This window comes from Rhinolophus sinicus, chromosome 6, assembly GCF_057876585.1.
Source record: "Rhinolophus sinicus isolate RSI-liver-muscle chromosome 6, RSI-T2T, whole genome shotgun sequence".
NCBI lineage: Eukaryota > Metazoa > Chordata > Mammalia > Chiroptera > Rhinolophidae > Rhinolophus > Rhinolophus sinicus.
Genome location: NC_142506.1, coordinates 15014554 through 15031319, shown reverse-complemented (window position 1 = coordinate 15031319; position 16766 = coordinate 15014554). Strand labels below are relative to the sequence as shown.

The 16766-nt window shown below is 42.5% G+C and overlaps 1 long non-coding RNA gene across 1 annotated transcript; it reads right to left on the bottom strand.

Annotated features, from left to right (window-relative positions):
• Positions 1-223: 223 nt before the first annotated feature.
• On the bottom strand, positions 224-12310 carry LOC141567866 (uncharacterized). The gene is made up of 5 exons (XR_012490795.2): positions 11626-12310; positions 6616-6730; positions 2399-2542; positions 1587-1662; positions 224-358 (listed from the first exon to the last, which is right to left on the bottom strand). It is a non-coding gene; the product is annotated as an uncharacterized LOC141567866 (long non-coding RNA).
• Between the last annotated feature and the right edge of the window lie 4456 nt (positions 12311-16766).

Sequence of the window (16766 nt, the reverse complement as noted above, 5' to 3'; positions counted from 1 at the left end):
AGAACTGTAAGGAAATAAATATCTGTTGTTTGAGCCACCCAGTCTGTGGTACTTTGTTATGGCAGCCCTATAATCTAATATACTTTGCATATTCTGTCGCAGATTTACAGATAGTGAGTCTCTTCGGTCTCTCAGAGCTTAGCACATTTCCTTGGACAGTGTAAACACTGCCTTTGTTTGTCAAACAAATTAATTAATTAGTTTCAAAATGAAACCACCACTCACCTAGATTTCCCACGCTTAATTCTCCATGACGTGATAAATGGAAATGGAAAGACCAGCCGGGTTTTCTTTCATCCTCCTCTCTCCTTGCCCCCGCAATATCAGGCCACTATTTCCATTCAAGTTTTTGTTTTGTCTGTGAAGGCAACCACTACTCTTATTATATTGTTTTCATACATGTTCTGGATTCTTCTAGAATTCTATCCAAAAGTCAGGAAGTAATCTTAGTCTCTTGTGTGTAGCCTTACAAGATACCGGAATAGTGGAGAAAATTTAAGAGTCAACTTCAAAGGCCTAAAGAAACTGATCCATCTTGAGAGTTGAGGAATTGATAGGACCAAATAAATAAGAATCACCTAGTCATCTGGTTCCCCATTGTATGTCTTCCCATTTAACTCTATTGGGTTGAAAATTTACTTGCGTTCTTCCTTCCCGTCCATCCAAATGGACAGAGTCTCAATTATAAAATTTATCTTGGGGCAGTCTTCCCTTCCTACTTTATATTTCAGCTATTTATAAACACATCTCCAAGGAACTACAGAACTACGTGAGGGCAGGATCAACATGGCATACAGGGCCTGGCCCACAGAGCGCTCAGTAAAGCAGTGGCGTCAGTGAATGAACAAGCATCTCGAAAAGATGCCGACAGTCATTCAACCAATTACTTATTAAGTGCATCATCACTGCAGATATAGTGAGCCGGAAGTGTCATCAAGGAGCTCCAGACCACACGGAAGTGCCCTGAGTGAATGGCAATGATACCATGTGACATTAGCTACAGTGTGTGTAAAGAGTCAGTGGGAAAACAGCAAAATGAAAAACCGAAATATCATACGGCAAGGACTCTCATCTTTTTTCTGACTTTTCAATTTCATGCACTTCTATAATATTTGACTCATTACAAAGAGTGTGTATGTATCTTGTAAATTTTTGAGTCCTATTGTCTGAGCTTTTGAAAAGAGCAGCTTCAGTTTTATGTCCTTGGGGGAACTCTTTTCTGATGACCCCACGGTTGTCAGCTCTCTGCCTTCCTTGAAGTCATTTAATAATGACTTCAAGACCACCTAAGAGACACTTCAATTATTCACATGAACTGCTATTTGCCTCAAGCATAGCTTGTATGTTATACCTGCTTAGAGACTGCAAGCTTCTGGAAGGCAGGAGCCATGTCTACTCACAGCATGTTAGAAACTGAAGGAATCTAATGGTCATTTGATCCAGCTCCATCTTTCACAGGTGAGAAAACCCAGAGTCGAGGACATTACCACTTGCCCATAAGAACACACAAAGTTAGTAAAGGAACAAAACTAAAATGCAAAGCCAGAATGACTTACAACACGTATTAGGAGACTAACAGTCCTGACCTATTTTTCCAAAAGCCAGCATCTCCCTGGGTTTTCGTTCTTTCCTCTGATATCTTCTCTCTCTTGAACTCGGTCCCTATAAAATGAAATAAAGAAATATTTTATCCCTAAGGAATAATCGTCCTTTTGCTCATGTGTGTGTGTGCATCTGTATGTATGTGTGTGCATACATACACGGAGCAGTACTGTAGAAAACTACACCCTTTGGGTTGTGTTAACTCCAGAGACTTTGGAATCAGACAGTCTGGGGTCAAATCACACATCTTCCACTACTTTTTTGGTTAACTTTGGGCATCTCCAATCTCAGTTTCCTTATCTATCAGATAAAAATTAGAGTACCTACCTCTTTAACCTCTCACAAGATCAGAGTTGTAAGTGTTAGCATAATGCATCAAGTAAATGCTCATGACATTTAAAACTTAAAGGCATAGCCTTTGATAGGCCCCTGTTTGACTAACATGAAAAGTAGAGGTAAAAACGGACGGATAAAGGCATCATGTAAACTCTTCATATACCATTACACAACTCAAACCTCAGCATCCCTAAATTACTACTTTTCTTTAAAAAAAATGTCTTTAAAGATACAAAAATTCTTCCCTTTCCAACCAAAACTGAAGACCACAAGCGATCCCCCTCCCAGTTAGTGAAACTACTTTCTGAGTGAAATTACTCAGAAAATATTTCAAGGCGTTTATTTCTGTTTGCAGGGTGAGAAGACAGGCATGAAGGTGAAAGCTGCTATTCATTCCATCTAATCCCCTTTCCACTCTCATACAAAAACAGGAATCAATTAATTTCCTTCAGACACCCACCAGTCAAGTCCACTGGGCATCATGGAAGGTTTCTAAGGACTTTCTTTTGTCAATGATGTCATTCAGAGCTTTGTGCGTTTCCTTCCTCCCTGCATGTGTCTTTCTTCAGAGCAGGACATTCCATTCACTGCTCTTTTTTCTTTCCTGGTGGAAAAATAAAAATTTATGGTAACAGTATGAAAAATGACCCCCATTAGAGTTTTCCTTCAGTGCTGCCAAAACAAAGCAAAACAAAACAAGGTTGCCACAGAACTTGAGGAACACGCAAACCAGTCCTCCAAACATGGAGAGGGACTGAGTGAGTTGTCTGAGTTCCAGTAGACAATGTGAATGCTCCATCCCTGGAGGTCTTTCTGCCAGGGAGCTGATGCTCTAGGAAGAAGCGACCAAAAGCCTTTTCTCTCCTCCTGGACTCTCCAAACAAAACAATTCAGATAGGCTCACAGTGGCACTCTGCTGAAGCCAATTGGGCTCAAAGGATATGTGTATTTCTGCCTGGGAACAATGCCTCTGTGAGTGCAGCATAAAGAGTAAGTGGAGAGGGCGTGAGAAGAGGCCGCCTCCCTTCTGCTCCCACCTCCATCCCAGCCATTCCTCCCATGGCGGAAACGCACCAGCACGGCGCTAGCAAAACAGTGAGGTACAGCAGATGGGCTTCGTCTTCGGGGGCAACCAGGCACATGAGTCCATCACAGACGGGGCTGCTTCAAACTACCCGTTAGCAGCCTGTCCAGCAGGGCGGGGACGCTCAAACTACACTGTGACCAAATCACCCCAAGTGTTTGTGAAACGGGCAGATGTCCAGATCTCGCTCGTGAAAGACTGATTTGGCTGCACAGCAATCTGATGTTTTAATAAGCAGCCCAGGTGGGACTGTGGTATAGGTGATGAGACCATACATCCTGCAGGACTTCCCGGGATAGTGGGTCAGGCCCCACACCCTTCTTTCTCAAAACTCACCCTCACCCTCAGCTAGCCGTCTCCCTGGAAACCAGCCATCTCACAGAGCCCAGGAGGTAAGAACGAGGACCCATTGCTCGCCCAGAAATGTCTTTTCGGTTTAATGGGGGTAAGAAAAAGTAGGTAGCTGGTTTAGAAAAACACTTTGCCATAAAGGAAAGGTGCATGCCCAAGGCAACGATGAGCATTTCAGTAGGGACGGAGGGAGACCGCTGGCTGCTGAGCTCAATAGTGAGGGAGCTGCCTGTTCATGAATCTTGCAGGTACAAGCCCGTCACACAGAACACATGAACAGAGAGCCCACGCCCAGGTCTCTCCCTGGAGCGCGGGGCAGGGGTCCTCCTGGGCAGTTTGAGGGAGCCCCACTGTGCCTGGCCCTTTGGCTTTTCTTCCCATCTGTCCAGGAATCTCCAGCTTCCCGTTCTCGGTTCTCAAAGTTTCTCAGGGGACTTAAGCCCTCCCTGAAGTTGTCTCCCAGTCCACATTCTACCTACTCAAGCTGGGTGTGTTTGGCATCACCAGGCACTGGTTTCTTTTGTAGTTTTTGTGTGTTCGTTGCACTTTTCCAATGCAGGATATTATGCGTCAGGGGAGAGCCCTGAAGAGTGAAAAAGGTGATATTCTCAGTTCTCTGTTGGATGGAAAGACTAAAGATTACAGGGGCGGCCAGATGGCTCAGCTGGTTAGAGCGCGAGCTCTGAACACCAGGGTTGCCGGTGCGATTCCCACATGGGATGGTGGGCTGCGCCCCCTGCAACTAAGACTCAAAACAGCAACTGGACTTGGAGCTGAGCTGCGCCCTCCGCAACTAGATTGAAGGACAATGACTTGGAGCTGACGGGCCCTGGAGAAACACACTGTTCCCCAATATTCCCCAATAAAATTAAAAAAATAAATTTAAAAAGAGACTAAAGATTGCTCCTCCTACGTTGAAGACACCTAACGCATGCGTTGCTGATTCGGGCTGTACCAATGTGATTCAGTATTTTTGCTCATGAAAGCCACGGAGAGGACGGCATGGTGGTCTGTGTTCAGAGCTCCCACTAATTCCCAGACACGGAGCTAAGTACGCAACACCCACTGTGCAATTTAAATCTTCTAAGAGCCCTGCCCTGAACAGGAAATGTTATTACGCCCATTTAACAGATGAAGAAAGAGAGGTTCAGAGGGGTTTAAGTGGTTGAAGTCACACACCTGGAGAGCAGAGAGCTGGGATTGCTCCTCTGACTGCATCACCCATCCTCTTACCATTACATCATGCTCCCTTTGGCACATGACAAATTAATTAAAAGTGATTAATTTACAAGTACTAATGTCCTGAATTGACACAGTGGATGCTCTATCTGTGTCCTTTTTGATACCAAAAGCCCATACTATGTGTTTCCCCAGAATTGTGACTATCGTTTAATCAAAACCATACTGTACCCAAACAGCCACCAGATACTCATGACGTGTTTAACACTCTAGAGAAGGAGGTACTGCAACATAAAACCCATCCGAGCAACATGCTTAAAACTGCATTTGCAAACGTCATTCTCCAGTCAACCAAAAACAGGATGGCTTTTTAATTCCAGGGAATTAGTTCAAATCTGTTCTAGATTTGAATCAACAGAAAATTCTTCCCTCCTGACAGGCGCTCATGCTCATTCTCGGTAAGCTGGTGTCCCAGCAGGCAGAGCAGCCTGTGCACAATTCTGAATGCCACCGGCCTCTGCCGAACCCCATGGCAAGAGTTGGGGGAAACCGGAGGAAAAGACTGACTTCCTTTAAAAACAGTCCCTAAAGGGACCCCACGCTTAAGGCAAAACAGATGCTCCTGAGAAACATCAGGCTAAAGAAAGGCATGTGTCCTGCCACAAACCATCCCTTAATTCAAAGCATCCCTTTGCCCAGGTCTCCCCTTTTTCCAATCCTCTTCTTTTGTGTCTTAAAAACAGCATCTGCACGTGCACTCGTGTGTATACACACACACACACACACACACACACACACACACACACACCAGAAGTCCTGGGTACAGCTCCTCAGGATGACGGGAAATCTTCCGGCTTTCCACCACACTGGTTGTGTGTGACCCTATCCAATAGCAATGCAAACAGCTATGTGTATTAAGCACTTAATGTGCCAGGCCTGAGCCAAGTGCTCCCTGTGGGTGTGTAGAGGAGGACTTGGAGGCTTCCAGAAGTCATCATTTCCAAGGTCACATGCCCAGCAAACAGTGGTCCTCTGACTGTTTATCTGGCAAGCCAGACCACCTCCATCATCCTGTGGTCCAAACTGCCATCATCTCTCACTGGATTATGGCAACTGCCTCCTGGCTGGCCTCTGCCCCTTACCCTCATGCCTCATACACAGAGAATGAACCTTTTAAATGTTAGACCAATTCACTTGTCTACTCAAAACGCTACAATGACGTCTCATTCTCCTTGGAATAAATTTCCAAACCCTCATCACAACCGGCAAGTTCCTACACGTACTCTGATGACACCTTCACCCATTCGTTCCTCACTTACGCTAACGCAATAGTTCTCAAAGCGTAGTTCCTGACACCCTTTTGGGGCTCTGGAAGTCAAAATTACTTTCAGTCTAAGATTCTAATTATTCTAATATGCTAGTGTTGTTTTCGTGCCCATTTTCTCAAAGGGGGACAGAGAACAAATATTTCATTGACATAGTTTCTGATTCCATATTGCAACTACCCTTTAAAAAGACTACCATTTATTACGTTTTGATGTCATATCAGAGAAGAATAACTGCAGATATCTGAAAAGGCTGTTAAAACACTGTTCCATTTTTCAACCACGTACCTGGGTGAGTCCAGATTTTCTTAATATCCTAAAATCAAAACAACATAGTACAATGGATTGGATGCACGAACAGGTATGAGATCCAGCTGTCCTATAGCAAGCTCGACATTTAAGAGATTTATGAAAATGCAAAACAATGTTATCCTTCTCATTAAATACTGTTTTGCAAAATACGTTTTTCATAAAAATATTACTTTTATTAATGTCATGTGCTTATTGTAATTTTTAAACAAACCAATAAAAATTTTAAATTTTCTCCGTTTTAACTTCTAATATGACAAATATCAATAGAATCCATATCACCAACACTCTTAGGGAGCCTCAATAATTTTTCGCAGTGCAAACGGGCCCTGCGACTAAAAAGTTTGAGAACCACTACTCTCAACTCATTGGCCTTCTCACTGTTCCTTCCCATGCCAAAAAGAGGTTTACTCTAAGAAACTGGCTCACCGATTATGGAGGCTGAGAAGGTCAAGATCTGTAGTCAGCAACCTGGAGACCCAGGAGAGCTGGTGGTGTTAAGTTCCAGTCGGAGTCTGACGTCGAGAATAAACCAATGTCCCAGCTAGAAAACAGACAGGCAGAGACGGACTTCTTTCTTACTCAGCATTTATTCTATGCAGGCCGTCAATGGATTAGATAAGGCCCACCCACCGTATGGAGAGCAATCTGCTTTACTCAGTCTACACACTCACTTCACGTTAGTCTCATCCAGAAACACACTCACAGACACACCCAGACGTAATATTTAACCAAACATCCGGGCATCCCGTGGCACATTCAAGTAGATGCATAAAATTTACCATCACACCTTCCATTCATTTAGGTCACTGCTCAAATATTATTTTATCAAAGATAGGTTTCCCTATACCACCCTACAAAAAATAATACTAATACTCCCATATCCTATCTCCTTAACCATGCTCCAGTTTTCTTAGCATGTATCACCATTATTTCTTCCTGCCCCACTAAAATGTAAGCTTTTTAGACTACTGAATAGTTTAGTTCCCAGTTGCATCCTAGAACCGGCACACAGTAGTCTCAATAAATACTTATTGAATAAATATGTCACACTATTCAGCCTTAAGGCTATAATTAAGGTTTGAAGAAACAAAATTAATAGGGAGAAAGCATGGAGTTCCCCTGAAGTGGATTTTGATGTGTATATGTCAAATGTAGTGCTTTCAGCAAGGCAGGTATTTATTTTTCTTTCACCTAAAAGTTCAGAACTAGGCAATTTAGGGAAGGTACAGCAGCTCTGCTTTGCAAAGTCCCCAGGGACTCTATGATGTGGCCCTTGTTTCTTGGTCCAATAGGGCAAGTAAAGAGCCAGCCATCATATGTTCCTTCCAAAAGAAAGGAAGGGAAAAAACTAAGAAGAAAAGCGAGGCAAAGGGAACATAACAGCTATTTTTAAAGAAAGATTTTCTGAAGTTGTCCTACAACAACCTTACATAAATTCATATGCCAGATTTAGTCAAATGGCCACACCTGTTTGCAAGTGAGCCTGAGAAACATGCTTTTATTCTGGATGGAAACATACACACCGTGTTTCCCTGAAAATAAGACCGGGTTTTATATTAATTGCTCCAAAAGACGCATTAGGGCTAATGTTCAGGGGATGTCATCCTGAAAAATCATGCTAGGGCTTATTTTCCGGTTAGGTCTTATTTTCAGGGAAACACGGTAGCTAAAACATTGGGGGCGGAATGGAAGAATAGATATTGAGAGACCATTAGCAGTCTCTGCTATAGGGTAGTTATTATTTCAGTCTGTCCTCTTCTTCTGGTAATGGAACCCCTTTTCCATTAACAAACCCTTCCTCAACCTAGAGGATTTCTTGTGATGCTGATGATGTGGGCTACACAGTACTTCTTCCTCTAGCAAACGTGGGATTGTGACGAAGGCTGGGTGAGTCATCACACCCTATCCTCTTGGCCCATTGATTGGTCCGGAGATGCGCATGCAACCAGAGCCAGCCCTGCAATGGACAAGCATGGACAGACAACTTCCTCTGAGATTTGTATGCAAATGGTGGAAGGGAAAAGCTGTTTTGTCCTGGGGTTGCTAAGCTGGGAATGAGTGAATGCCAGGATACTAACATCCATTTCACCCCAACTCCACATTTTAAGTCCTATCTGCAATTGGAGGAGATAAGGCCAGCACACCAAGGCAAGCAGACCCCGGAGGCTGGAAAGATGACATCATCTGAGTTCTCTGATCCAAGTGTGCCTGCAGCCTGATGTCTCGTTGACAAGATCCAGCAAGTTCCTTTCTTCGCTTACGTTGGTTTTTGTTGGATATCTGTCCCTTGCATTTGAAATTCCTGACTACTAAAATGTGTATCATGAGCATAAGTTTTCCTTAACATTTGTTCTCAAATGTTACTTACGACTCAATAAAGATTAATTCATGAGGCAAAATGGAGAAAGTGTGTATGTTTCTGCCTCAAACACACATTTTTGAAGTCTGGGTGTCCTCCGTTGGAAGGCTTTCCCTGACCAAGCTCTCCTTTCCATGGTCCCTGCCCACCTCTGCCTGCGTGGTGACCTGTTCTCTGTCACACAGCACCTGGCTTCCATCTAACACAATACATATCACGTTGTATGGGAACTCCTTGTTTCTAGGACCTGTCCCTTGCAATGACGATGCCCTTGAGGACAAGGGACATCCTGTCTTACTCACCTTTCCATCTTCATAACCCCAGCATTGACCTCAGCAGGGTGTACAGTAATGATTATATTAAACCTAGTGTTGCAAATATGTACACACAACTTTTTATCACCACCTCATGGTAGAGGATCTAAATGACTCTTCCATTTCCTTTGGAATGTATTGATTGAATACATCAAGTCCCCTTGGAAGTGGAAACTACAATACCAAAGTAATACGTTATAGAATAATTCCTGTTCAGCTGACTCAATTAGAGTAAAATTCGCAAAAATGGGAGGTGCTGAAAGGTTTCTAAAGCAAAACCACCCCCCAAAATAGTAGGCCGATGCCTCTAATTTGAAATAAATCTTAACAAAGATCAAATCGTAGGAATCCACTTTGGGAGCTAAAGTTTGGCTTATACTTTTGAAATTCGTATTAGGTCAGAGGATTATTTTTTTAAATTCTGGTTCATTTTTTGCATAAAAGTGGTCTGAAGTCAGTAAACTTTCATTTGTTTCTGTCCTTGAGATGAAAAGCAAGGTCTGGTGCAATCACAGTGCCTGGGCAACCAACTGGTTGCATTTCAGTATCAACAATAAGAGACCTGGGGAGGGGTAGCTGTGGCCTTCTCAGCTTGCCCCTCCTGGCATGGGATCTTCACGCTGTGAATGATTTAGGACGATCAGGCCCCTTATTCTCAGACTACTGCGCTCAGGGAAGAGCCTCCCCGCTTGGGTAAGTGGGGGCTGAATGGGGGAGGGGTATAGCCCGCCTCGCGGCTGCAGTTACCAGGAACTTAGTCTCTGTAACTTGAAGTTGGAGGCAATTAGGGAAGTGGTTGGCCTGACCCTCCTGGTAACTGACAGGATTGGGTGCTGTCTTTTGGGCCCCACCTGCCTGGAGTGGAGCTTCCATGAAGCTCAGCGAGCAGGCACAGAGGGAGGGAGAGGCTATGCATGGTTCCAGCACCACTGACTGGTGCTGGATCTTACATACTTGGCACTGTTCGCTGAATAACTATTTCTTCCTTTGCTGTATGCTCTTAGGATAGTTTCCAGAGACTTTACATGGTTCTATGGGGTTTTTGGATCCTTTTTGTTACTAGTTGTGGTTGTTTCAGTGGAGAATCAGTCAGCAGATCTCTTCACCCCTTTCCAGAAGTTTCAGCCCCCCCGTTTTTTTTAAAAGCAGAATTCCACAAGCTAACATTAGAACTGCTAGCTTTCATTGTCACTCTTGTTGGCTGTTTCATTTTCAAGTTATAGTAAGTGCGAGTAAGGTAGAGAAATGCTATTTTTTTCCTGATCAAGTTGACTTGCGTCCTCTGAAATAAACAAACTGTATGTAAATCTTTAAAGAGAAATGGGAAGAGGGAACCAAGTGGGAGCAACATTTTCTAATTTGTCAAGTTAAGAATACAGGCACTTTTTTTTTTTTTTTTTTTTTTCAGTTTTAACAAACACCAAGACTTAAAGTGAATTTGTATTTTACAAAGGAAAGCAAGCATGTAGATACTGGCTACCAAGCTGAGCCCCCAAGTTTTTATTCTATATTTGAATGTAGGTAACTCACCATGATCCACATTTCTGCATCTATTACATGAGCATCTTGCTTACAATATGGCTTCATTAATTGGAACTCTTTGGGTAGGGTCCATATGAATTAACAAAAATAATTAATAGTTATTGTTCTAAAAGCTAGCATTTACTGAGTGCATATGCCAGGCCCTTTAAAAACTGTTTTAATTGTATAATTTCAATTAGTTCTAGCAAACATTACTATGAGGCAATTTGGATTCTTACTATCCCCATGTCATAGATGAAGCAACCGAGGTCGGAGAGGTTAAGTTACTTGCCTAATGTCGCACAGCTTATCAATCAGTGGTGGAGGCTGGATTTGAACCCAGACAGATTAGTTCACTGAACCTTTGTCCTATGCTAATATTTTTTTTAAAAAACTGGCTTCATTACCAAAAATGCAGCCAGTAACCTCCTAAGAGTGGTGCTTAGGAAATCTTTGAATTTTTCATTCACTCATTCAACAAACTTACTAAGCACCGACTACAGTCATGAAGATGGACGGTTCAATTACACATGAAAACTAAATACCAACCTTTTAGGATAAAAGTTGACTCCTGTCAGAATGGAAAATAACTTCATGAGACTCAAAACCTGAGAGTCACGTTATTAAGCACTAACACGGGCTTGTGACTATGGCAACGGTCTTAACATTTTAATGAGCATATACTACAAGCTGGGTGCCATGTTATGCACAAATGCTTTATGTAAGTATTTCATTTCATTCCTCCAAAAATCACTGGGTAAGTGGTTAAGAGGTCAGGCTCCAAATCAGCCTAGTGGGGTCTGAATTCCAGTTCCATCAGTGACTAGCTGCATAAATCACACAAATTATTTAACATCTCTGGGCCTCAGTTTCCTCATCTGGAGATTGTCGATCATAATGGTACTTCCTGTAATAGGAATGTATTCAACCGCAAGTAAAGGAATATCTGACCATAGTGGCTTTAAGATAAGAGTCTATTCTTCCACATAATTGGAAATCTGGTAAATGGTTACTGTAGATGTTGGTTTAGCATTTCAACAATGTTATGGCTGGTATCTGTGATTCTTTCATCCTTTCTTTCAGCACAAGAGAGCTGCTGCAGTTCCAGACACAATGTCTGTGTTCAGGGTAGAAAGAGCAGAAGAGGTACCAGCCACAGGGGTCCTCTTGAGCAGGAAAGCCAAGGCAGAACCCCCCTAGATTTCCACGTACAGATAATTTCCTAGAAAAAGTGCTACACACCTCATTGCTGAATATCACTGTGGTCACCTTCGAAGTACTCCCCTTGGGAAGCTCTGCACTGAGCCAGCGCCTAGTCCACCCTTCAAAGCAATTTTGGAACTTTTTCTGGAATGGCCATCAGAGCTGTCGTTGTATTAACCTTGCCGTCCCGAATGTCATCAAAATGTCTTCCTTTCAATATTTCCTTTATCTTCAGGTAAAGAAAGAAGTCATTGGGGATCAGATCAGGTGAGTAGGGAGGCTGTTCCAATACAGTTATTTGTTTACTGGATAAAAACTCCCTCACAGACAGTGCTGTGTGAGCTGGTCCATTGTTGTGATGCAAGAGCCATGAATTGTTGGCGAAAAGCTCAGGTCGTCTAACTTTTTCACGCAGCCTTTTCAGCACTTCCAAATAGTAAAGTTAGTAAACTGTTTGTCCAGTTGGTACAAATTCATAATGAATATTCCCTCTGGTATCAAAAAAAAGGTTAGCAGCATCGGTGCAACAAGTTCGTGAACTTCATTGTCAGACCTTGTATGTCTCCATGACCAGAACTCCGTCAAACATGGCTACTCGAGCTGCAAGTGAAGCTTGAAACACAAATATGTAGGAAGCACATTTTCACCCACACAAAATCAGGGCTCTATAAGTGAGGGAGGGGAGAAGGCCTATCATTGGTGAGCACCTAAACAGTGTCTGCCATGCTGCCTCTTGGGGTTGGGAGGCTTGAGAAAATTCATGCTACGCACTTAACACACGGTCTGTCATCGTCATCCAGGGCCCATAGACATTAGTGGTTTCATTTTGCAAATGAGGAGGTTAAACAGCTTACTCCACATCACAATTTCTATACAAGAGAGATGAGATTCAGAGGCAACTTGTGAGTCCAAAGCCTAACCAGTAACAGCATGAAGAGTCTTTAGGACAGATGGGTAGAGGCTGTTGCTCCTGAATCCCTTTTTGTACTCCATTTACGCATCACACGTTTCTCCTTCACAGATATGCTAAGGTACGCCTCAGCTGGAGCCCCTGCAGGCATTAGTGGAAAGAGAAGTGAAGTAGCCAGCTCTTGTGTTAAGTCTTCTGAATCACCAGGCAACCACCTAAGATGCAGCATTAGAACATCTGTATTTACCACTACAAAACCTCTGTATTTAATAGGAAAAATAGCCATGAAACTCGCTCATTTAATTAAGCATGGAAACCAAATCCTGACCTCTTAGGATAACCGCTGGCCCCTCTCGGAATGGAAAAACAACTGGATGAGAATCGAAACCTGATGTGTGAAGGGTCCCCTCGAAGCAAGATATTCAAGAGACGTTAGAAGCTTTCGCCAGGAAAACAGACATCTCTATTTTTCAGTTTTAAAAAAAAGTACCGTTACTAATTAAAACCACAATATTTAAAGAATGATGTCTCTCCTATCGCATGAAAGGACGTGGGTCTGTATTTGCAAGGTGTAAGGAACATGTGAGGTCTGGTGACCTCATACATAATAACTCTATGCATATAATTACTGTGCACAGAGGTGTCTGGAGAGCAGATTTGTAGTCAGTGCCAAGACAGCCTGTATTACATTAATAGAAAATGTAAAACACATGGTTCCAAGTCGGTTTGCTCAACCCTAAAATGAGCAGGGAATTACTGACTTGACTCCCACCCACAGGACGAAAGAGCAGAAGATAAGTTCCATCAGACACAAGCTTATGTTTACAAAGTACTGAGGGCAGTGGTTTCTAGACTTGGGGAATTCAAGGATTATCAAGTCTGACCTTGTCAAGTAGGAATATTAAAATGATAATCAACCAGCCAATCAACAAACCACCTTCCACTGCCATAATCATTCCCTAAAAGGACTTTTTAACACCGAGCAACTAGGATGAACATACTGATTCGCAAAGGCAGTACTCTCAATGGAATGAATGTTATAAAATTTCACTCCCTCATCCTGATTTTCCTCATTTGCTAGGCACAGATTAACATGCAGGAGTCCCAGGGTCAGTCCTGGCATTGTTCTCTCGGTCCTGGATAACCTATCTGGACACCAGATTTCAAGGACAAGAGGGCTCTGTCAGAGCATCACAGGCAGGGCCCAAGAGTTTCAGGATACACACAACTCTTCACTAGCGATTTCTAGAGCGTATCTGTAATTGGAGCAGAGAACTTGGCAAGGCTCTCCCCACTCCCTCCATCGCCTGCCTTAAGGTATCTCAGTAGTTTAAGTTTAGACTCCAGGTCCAAGTTCCCGTTATTGCTACTTATGGATTCATTTCAAGTCTACAATTAGAACGGAGACTCCCTGAAGGCAGGGGGCTTCAACTCCCCCCTGGAGTCTCACACTCGACAGGCATCCAGTGAGACCTATGGACGTGGTAGGACATTGATGCCTGTGGGGCCTGTGAAAGTTCTAAAGGCCAGCATGGCAGCTGACGGACATCCCTGTGCGCTGATCTTGGGAAGAAGATAGGTCTGTCCAAAGAGGTAAGAAGAGAAACCAGTTCACACTCAATTGAAACTTTTCATAGTCATACAGCTAACTACATAATGTCTTACGTACCTGCTCTGAGCGTATACAGATGGTCTGAGGCTAAAAGGTACGTTCTTTTTAGAAAATTCAAATAAAACCAGCCAAGGCTATCTGCATTTAAAAACTGAAACAAGGGCTTTATAACCTAATGTTCTTAAACAACGTGTGACCTTCTCTATGGATATACTGTACAGTGGTTAACAGAATAATCACAGGAGTTTGGCAACCGGCAAGAAACTTCGAGACAATCTTATACAGTCTTCTCATCTTTCAAGGAAATTAAGCTGCAGTGCGTTTGGGTGATTTATTTGAAGCCACAACACTAGATACCGTGAAGGTGGGACATAGCACCCAGGTTTCCTGTTTTCCAGAACCATCTCTCCACAGAGTTATTTACTCTCTGGCTCATGAAATCACCTTCTGCTTTTACGCTCAATAAAATTCAGTAAAAACAGCCCATTTTAAGTGCCAGTGGTGACTTGCAGTGTGGCACTAGATAAAGGAGAATAAGCATCATAAATAGGATAATGAAATGAACTCAGCCCTCACTCAGTGACTCATAATTAAACGGGAAGGACTTCACACACCCAAGTAACATGTTTCTGGGGTAAAAGTTTATCTTGAGAAATAATAAAATTTTCTCCCTTTTCGACCCACCCCATTTGCTGAGTCCTTTCTTCTTTCTCTACTCTATTCATACTATCTAACACGTGCACATTCCACAGAATACCTGGTGCAGACAACTGCATATATCCTTATTGAAAAAGCAAAGCCCTCTAGAGACAGCTTCTTGACGCTGGTGAGTGGAAAAATGAAATAATATACTCTATGCAATTCCCCTTGGTACAAAACTCTGCACATCCGTCTATACCCTGCCATGGAACTTGTAACCATCATACCAATAGAAATAAGAATGCCACTTAAGTGGATGTACATCCGTGTTACGCTAAGCAATGTTCCAAGCAAATACCATCGTGGTAAGAGCAATGAAGACCACAAGAGTACCTAATGAACTACGTGAGCACTGTATGAGTTACACATGAGAAAAGAGTGAGCGAAAGCACTAGCTCTCAGTGGCATGATCTTTCAGGACAGGGGCTGTCTGTCTTATTGACTAGATTATCATAGTAAATAATTTAGGTTATAGAAATGATCCAAATACACTCACAGCCTAGAGGCATGACAATTCTGTTAATTTTCTTCTTAGCAAATATTCCCATATATCCTTCACTCAGTTTCTCCTATGTTAACATGTTACGTTACCATAGCACATTTGTCAAATCTAAGAAATGAACATTGGTACATTCATTAAGTTCCAGAATGTATTTTGATTTCACTAAATTTTTTTCTGTTGCAGGATCCAATCCGGGAAAACCCATTGCATTGTTGTCATGTCTCCTTACGTCTCCCCTGGTCTGTGACAGCCTCTCCATCATTCCTCATTTGACATGAATGTAATAGTTTTAAGAAGTCTTTTGTGGAGTATCCCTCCTTTTGGGTTTGCCTGATGTTTTTTTCTCACTAGACGGCATAGATTGGGATTGTGGGTTTTTATGCTCCCAGAGAAGCATACCCACAGAGGTCCTTTCTCATCTCATCATACTGAGGACGACATGGTATCAATGACTTCTCACTGGTGACATTTACTATGATCACTTGGTGAAGGTAGCGCCTGTCTTTCTTAACCGTAAAGTTACTAGTTTTCCCTTTCCATACTGTATTCTTTGGAAGTGAGTCATAAAGTCTAGCCCACATTAAAGGTGGGGGTGCCAGAGATCATGAGCTTTGAAAGACAGTTTTACTTGGGCTGGAGCACATTTAATATGAAGAAATTTCACTTACTTACAGTAAAAAGTTGGAAACAGAAGCAATGGGTTAGGAGAACAGGATGGGAAAAACTAAATAGCTTTCTCGCTATTTACCAGACAAGGATTTCAATGTAAAGATGATACTTTGATCAAAATGTCTTTTAAAGGAATTTACAAGACTTTGGTAGTAAAGTAGCTTCTCTATTCTCTCCTTAAGATTCATCCAAAAGAAATAAGAACAAGATATGAAAATTGTAACCGTCAAATTCTAAGAAACTAGAAGGAATCTGAAACGCAAACCCATAGCACATGAGGAAGGGTTGACAAGTGCAGAGTGGAGCGGCCAGGAAGATGTTGAGAGACGATGCCCATTCTTGCAGCTCTCCGGCAAACTCAGTGCGAGAAAAAAGTCAAATAAAAGAATAAATTAGACAGTAAATGTATAAAAATTAGAAAAGTAATAAAATTACCATAATTTATAGATGTAGTTATTTTCAAGTAAAACCCAAGAAATGCATTAAAAATATTGCAAATAATGAGAATTTAGTCACGTAGCTGTGATGGTTCATTTTATATATCAATGTGACTGGGCCAAGGGATGCCTGAATAGATAGCTGGTTAAACATCATTGCTGGGAGTGTCCACGAGGGTGTTCAGCATCTGGATACGTGGACTGAATAAAGCAGATGGCCCTACCCGACGTGGGTGGTCATCATCCAATCTGTTCAGGGCCTGAATAGAACAAAAAGGTAGTGGAAGGTGAAATTCCCTCTCTACCTGACTGTATGCGAGCTGAGACATCGATCTTCTTCTTGGCTCTCAT